The sequence below is a fragment of the Mesocricetus auratus genome, unplaced genomic scaffold (genome assembly GCF_017639785.1).
Source record: "Mesocricetus auratus isolate SY011 unplaced genomic scaffold, BCM_Maur_2.0 Super-Scaffold_100042, whole genome shotgun sequence".
In the NCBI taxonomy this organism is placed as follows: domain Eukaryota; kingdom Metazoa; phylum Chordata; class Mammalia; order Rodentia; family Cricetidae; genus Mesocricetus; species Mesocricetus auratus.
Window position 1 is genome coordinate 4,129,884 of NW_024429219.1, and position 6,000 is coordinate 4,135,883.

At 51.3% G+C, this 6,000-nt stretch overlaps 1 long non-coding RNA gene across 1 annotated transcript; it reads left to right on the forward strand.

Annotated features, from left to right (window-relative positions):
- Positions 1-3,440: 3,440 nt before the first annotated feature.
- On the forward strand, positions 3,441-6,000 carry LOC121135814. Its single transcript, XR_005872935.1, has 4 exons — positions 3,441-3,950; positions 4,083-4,213; positions 4,490-4,717; positions 4,821-6,000. It is a non-coding gene; the product is annotated as an uncharacterized LOC121135814 (long non-coding RNA).

The following is a 6,000-nucleotide window of genomic DNA, read 5'->3' on the forward strand; positions in this document are numbered from 1 at the left end:
CGGTTCTTGTAAAGGACCTCGATTCAGCTCCAGCGCCCACATTTGTAACACTAGATCCAGGGGACTCAATGCCTCCTTTTGAGCTTTTCTGGCTCACACACACACACACACACACACACACACACACACACACACACACACACACACACATTTTAGGAATAAAATGTGAATACATTAGGGCGTTGTTGCCCGCAGTTATACAGTAGTGCCATTTAAGGTTCTAAAGCAAAGTTCTAAGCTATGGGGGAAATGGAATAGGGATTGCCAATGGGGAAGAAAAGACTGGAAAGAGGTGTGAGGGAGGTCTCTGGGGTGACGATAATCGTCCATGACTTTCTAGAGTGTGTTGGTCAGGGTTCCATAGAGTAACAACTTACAGAGTGAATCTGTGTGCATATAGAAAGGGGATTTTCTAGGGTGTTATACAGGCTATTGTCCCAACTAACCCAACAATGGCTGCCCGTGAAATGAAGGTCCAAGAATCAGTGAGGATGTCAGGATATCACCGAATCCCACGGAAGTCGGCTCTAATGCAAATGAGGGAATGGACTTGAGGGCAAAGGGCAAAAGCTTCCCCTTCCCATGTCCCCATATAAACTTCCTGCAGAAGGCCCCGCCCGGGTCAGAGGTATATCAGGACTCAAAGATGCAGACTAGAAGTGCGTCTCCCCACTGCAAGTTAAGGAAAACCCCTCACAGGTGTGCCTTTGGGGTTTCAGTTAATTCCAGGTGTAGTCGACAACCAAGACAACACAGGGTTTCAGGTAAAGTTTTCAAAGCTCACGGAATATGGAGCCGAGGTATATACACCATTAGAGCTGTGTGTGAAGTTCTCCAAAGAAATTGTCACATGTGCCAACACATAAAAATACTGTGAGCAGGGGCGCTGGAGAGATAGTTCAGTAGGTAAGAGCATTGACTGCTCTTCCAGAGGACCCGGGTTCAACTCCCAGTACTCACATGGCTGCTCACACCTGTCTGTAACTCAGGTCCAGGGGATCTGACACCCTCAAACCAATGTACATAAAATAAAATAAAATTATTTAAAAAATACTGTTCCTGCCCCTTAAATTCACTTTGAATGCATTAAAGAAATAAGAAAGGATTCCGTTTTGGGTATGGACATGGCATGCTGGTTACATTTTGTCAACCTGACACCAACTAGAGTCATCCGGGAAGAGGGAAGCTCATTTGAGGAACCGTCTCCATCACGGTGGTCTGTGGGCATGTCTGTGGGCAAGGACAGCTGCAGGGGCTCCATCCTTGGGCTGAAACTCCCTCTGTCGCTTAGCTACCGTGTGGTGGGTGTGCTGGGGTCTTTGCAGCCTCTCACTTTCCTCTTAGAGATGGTTTTCTGTTTTCACACTACTAGACCCTTCCTGTGCCTCGGTGTCAGCGACACTTCATGGAGTGCTACTTCCAGACACCGCCCCCAGCCTCCGGCCCTCCCAGTCTCCACTAGCTTTTCTGTTTACCACAACACCTCAACCCCTTCCCGTTCCCCTGTGTGAGGATGTGTTGCTGTGATTGGTGTAACGAAAAGCCAAACGGCCAATAGCTGCGAGGAGAGCACAGGCAGGGACTCTGGGCAGAGAACTCTGGGAAGAAGACCGGCAGGGTCTCCAGCCAGACTCAGAGCATGCAGGATGAGTAATACACAGGTGAGGTCATATGCATCATGGAAGAATGCTGACTAAAAAAATGTGGGTTAGCTTAAGTTATAAGAACTAGTTAGAAGCCGGCCTTTAATCCCAGCACTCGGGAGGCAGAGGCAGGCGGATCTCTGTGAGTTCCAGACCAGCCTGGTCTACAGATACAGAGTGAGTTCCAGGACAGCCTCCAAGGGCACTGAGAAACCCTGCCTCAAAAAAAAAAAAAAAAAAAAAACTAGTTAGAAACAAACCTAAGCTAAGGCCCACCTTTTTTTTTTTTTTTTTTTTTTGGTTTTAAGACACAGGGTTTCTCTGTATTGTTTTAAGAGGCTGCCGGTCCAGCCTGGCCTCGAACTCACAGAGATCCACCTGCCTCTGTCTCCCGAGTGCTGGGATTAAAGGCGTGCGCCACCAACGCCCGGCTCCACATTTTTTTTAAGCATTGAAACAATGTCAATATGCAATCCAGGCCAGCATCAAACTCTCTATCCTCCTGTGTCAGCTTTCCAGAGCTAAGGCACAGACCCAAACACAGTGTTGGGGCTGAGACATAGCTCAGCCACAGCCAGCACTTAGTGCTCCTCTTCCAAAGTTCCCAGGCCCCTGCTGGGCGGCTCACTACCATGTGTAACTCCAGTTCCAGGGGATCCGGTGCCCCCTCCTGCATTCGCTTACTGGGCTTATGTGCCAGAAAGACACCCACACACTTCAAACAATAACTTGTAAAGGGATTTGTTCAGGTGGCTTCTCGTGATGGGGTTGCCTGGACGGCCCATCAATGGCTGTTTGCGTGTTAGAGAGACAGACAACCGGGTAGCTGCCCAGTCCATAACACTGGGTCCCCCAGCAGTGCCAACGCAAAGCTGCTAGTCTTCCGTCCACAATGGAAGACTGAGAAGGTGGACCCCGAGGTCACCGGAGGGTGGCAGCAACAGAAACAGATGCCCTCCTCCCTCAGGAAGAGGATAGTCAGGCAACATTGATTTCCTTTTCCTTGAACTTTCTGGGCTGCCCTGTTGGAGTGTCCACAAAGACACAACTCAGAGGTGTGAATCACTCTGAGGTCACTCCTGAATCCTATCAAGTTGACAATTTTTTTTTTTGTTTTTTCGAGACAGGGTTTCTCTGTATTGTTTCGGAGACTGTCCTGGAACTCACTCTGTAGACCAGGCTGGCCTCGAACTCACAGAGATCCGCCTGCCTCTGCCTCCCGAGTGCTGGGATTAAAGGCAGCCGCCAATGCCAAGCTTCATTTGGTTGTTTCTATGGCAGAAAAAATGTGAATTCAAACGTCCACAAGGACCAGATCTTTACCCTACAATGGTATTTATGACATGGTGAATTTGAGCCCTATCACTAAATGTATAAACCCATGCGCATGCGTGCACACACATACACACACACACACACACACACACACACACACTCCCTGCTTAATGTAGTTAAGTATGTGTCAACTTGAAGGCCGGGCGTTGGTGGCACACGCCTTTAATCCCAGCACTCGGGAGGCAGAGGCAGGCGGATCTCTGTGAGTTCGAGACCAGCTTGGGCTACAGAGCAAGTTCCAGGACAGCCTCCAAAACAATACAGAGAAACCATGTCTCAAAAAACAAAAAAACAAAAAAAAAAGAAAGAAAGAAAGAAAAGAAAAAGAAACAACCAAATGAGCATGTTTCCCTGTGAATGTTCAATGTGACCACGTGACCTGTCCATCTACGTGGCAGCTACGCTCCAGGGCCCAAGAAGGGGTTCCGGAGATGTGTACAGAGCCCTCCATCTCAGCTTGCTTCCGTCTTTGCATGGAGCGCAGGACCTTGAGAGCCCAGAGCAGCATCCAGCCAGCCTGTGTGTCTCATTAAGGACGCCTGGGGAGCTGAACTAGTGGAAGACCTTCTGGGGCCCAGACAGCACCAGGGTCAGGGTAACACGGTACAGGACTAAGAGCAAATGAGCCCCACACCACGGTGTGTAGCCATGGGCGAGCTCTCAGCCAGCTGCACCTCCGTTCCCTCAGTGTGTGGAGAACACGGGGGACCTGCCCACGGAGTTGCGCTAAGGAGCAACCAAATGGACATTTTTAGGCGCTTGCAAAGGGATGTGTGAGCCTGCTGGTAAACCTGGCTACACCAAAGTCTGGAGCCACAGGAATGTGTGGATAAAGGGAGTCAAGGAGCCTACACCAGAAGAAGACCCTCCCTGATGCCACCCGATTCCAGCTGAGATTGAGAGGGGGAGAGGGAGCTGTAGGTGCCCACGAGAGGGGCCCTGACCTCCCTACCCACACCTGTCTTCCCCAGGGTATGTGAGCTGTACTCTTCTTTTTTTTTTTTTGGTTTTTCGAGACAGGGTTTCTCTGTGGCTTTGGAGGCTGTCCTGGAAGAGCTGTACTCTCTTCTGAGAGAGGGTTTGTTTTCTCCTCTCTCACCTCAGAGCAGTCACGTGTTGGGATGAAGTTGAGAATGAGGAGGAAATGAAAACACACAGGAACAAACATTTATTGAAACGACGTTTCACACACCTGCTTGAAGCCCCTGGTCAAAGCGCTGGTGTTAGCATCTGAGGTAAGCGTTCCGGGCACAGGGGGAACCTGGAGAGCCCTCCGCCCCACTTGTGTTTCCTTAAAAGTTCAACTGTTTGTGCAAACACCATGAAGAGCTTCCCTCCCCTTCCCTCCCCTCCCCTTCCCTCCCCTCCCCTTCCCTTCCCTCCCCTTCCTTCCCTCCCTCCCCTTCCTTCCCTCCCCTTCCCTTCCCTCCCCTTCCTTCCCTCCCCTTCCCTTCCCTTCCCTCCCCTCCCCTTCCTTCCCTCCCCTTCCTTCCCTCCCCTTCCCTCCCCAGGCGTGCCTTGTTGGGATCTGTGTGGCTTCTCCGGACATGTCTATTGTTGTTCTCGGATCACTCACTTGCTGGAGAGCCCTCGGGGTGTCATGAGTTTGAGGCAACAAGTCGACCCACACTTCCACCTTCCTTGGCCCAAGGTCCTTAGCCTCGCTGTGGAGAGCTCCACAACTCACCCTCAGGGCAGAGGCCTGCCTGCTGAGCACAGCCACCTCGCTGGCTCACACGGTGAGTGGGAGACTTGGTGCAACGACCAGACAAGACTGAACTCTAAGAGTCCGAGTGACTCATAGGCCCCTGAACCCCAGAGATCCCGTTGTGCCCTTTCTAGCTGGAAGACATGACACTTGGAGATTGGGCCTCCTGTACACAGTACTCACTGGGCAAGATCCCGCCAGTGCGCTGCCTGCGGGGAAGCTGCGAGACCACTGAGGACTTCCCACACTCACTGATGCTGGGAGCCAGGAAGCCGGCTCCTAACTTAACCTCGAGTCAAGTCCTCTGCCCCGAGAACAAACCACTTGAGAAACTTAAGACTCATGAAGGGCTCTTCGAAATAGGACTTGTTGTCCAAGAGGGAAAGAGTTATTACACGAGGAAAAACAGCCAGGAGTTTGGAATGGGACTGTACTCATTTCCCAAAAGAAGTGTTTACACATCACTTCTTAGGCCTGGAGAGCACTGGCTGCCCTTCCAGAGGAGCTGAGTCCAGTTCCCGGAACCCACGTGGCAGCTCACGGCCATCTGTACCTCCAGATCTGACGCCACCTTCCGGCCTCCGTAGGTTTACATGCATGCCTTACAACTACATTTATGCAGACAAAACACCCAGATGCATAAAGTAAAATGAGATAGAGACCAAACTTTAAATCTGGAGTTATTGCCACGTGTGGTGCCTGAAAATTGACCAAGTCAGTTTCAAGGTCCCTTTCTCTTGCTGTCCTTGGTTTAGACGCTGAAAGAAACAGGCCTCTGGGTTTGTGGCCTTGTGGCGCCACCTAGAGGCAGAGCAAATTTCTACACCATCTGGCAGCTCTCTGAGGTCCAGGGGCCACCTGCAAGCCATGTAGCAAGCAGAAGAAACATTTCCTAGTTCAAGAGACTTCTGTAGACTGGGAAGGTGGCTCCCTGCAGCTTTCTGTAGGGCTGGGGAGATGGCTCTGCGCAGCTGTTGCTCCTGCAGAGGACCCAGGTTCTATTCTCAGCACCCCATCTCTAACTGCAGTTCCAGGGGTCTGATGCTCTCCTCTGGCCCCTGAGACACTGTGTGCAAGTGGAATGCATCCTTATGTGCAGGCAAGACACGCCTGTACGTTCTAAAAGAAGTGAACAGGGACCCACAAAAAGAGACAGAGGAAGGGAGGGGGAACCATGGAAAAACGAGAACAGAGAGGCCCAGCCTAGGAGTCTGTTCTGGCGGCGGTGGCCCACGCCTTTAATCCCAGCACTCGGGAGGCAGAGGCAGGCGGATCTCTGTGAGTTCGAGGCCAGCCTGGTCTACAAGAGCAAAT